The following is an 897-nucleotide window of genomic DNA, read 5'->3' on the forward strand; positions in this document are numbered from 1 at the left end:
ATATATTATATATATATTTATAATATATATTATATTTTTTCTCCCATTTTGCCTGAGGATATGTGTGAGCACCATGTCCTTCGAGAGGCAGAGAATGAGGGAAAGCACCACCCGTGGAACATGGTCACGCCACATTCCCCTCTCAGTTCTCCAGTGGGGATTTTGGACATGCACGCGTGTGCACCCAACATGTGTCTAAAGTCAACAGTAGGGAACTCAGACTGCATGGTCAGCCACATGGGAGCCAGCAGCCTTAACCACTGTGCCACAGACTGGCCTGAGATCTGCCATCTTAGACACAGAATTTCCCATCCTGGTGAAAAATATTTTCTAATAACCCACTGTCTGTTTCTTTTCTGTAAGTTCTTTTTATACCAGTCAGTGCACTAAAGAAATGCCTTGTTCTGTTAGTTTCTAAACAATAAAAACATTAAAAATCGAAACATCAATTGCAAACAGAAGTGTTTCATCAAAATGTGAAAACTGAAGGCTCACATTCTGAGTATAATAGTCACATTGAAGAAATAGCATTTATGCCCAATCTAATCAGGTAACTGTATCATTGATCAGTGCTTTTTAATCATTATCAAGTTGATAGCATGGAACTCACCTATATTTCTATTATTTTTTAGAAAAGTTTTGCTGGTTAAAAATATACAACAATAATGTGTGAAGCTGATATCCCAGAGCTGCATCATCATCTATTTTAAGCAACATAATAGTCAAAAAAAATCTCTGCCCAACACTTAAATATAATTAAGAAGCAATTAAAATGTTCAAAATAATTTCTCAAGAAAATCCCTCTCCCCTCCAAAAAAAAGATTACTTTTAAAATATACAGTGAATCCTAACATGTTTTCTCTATTTCTTTCTTTCTTTTTTTTTTTTTTTTTTTTT

This window comes from Tupaia chinensis, unplaced genomic scaffold, assembly GCF_000334495.1.
Source record: "Tupaia chinensis unplaced genomic scaffold, TupChi_1.0 Scaffold143877_1, whole genome shotgun sequence".
Classification (NCBI taxonomy): Eukaryota; Metazoa; Chordata; class Mammalia; order Scandentia; family Tupaiidae; genus Tupaia; species Tupaia belangeri.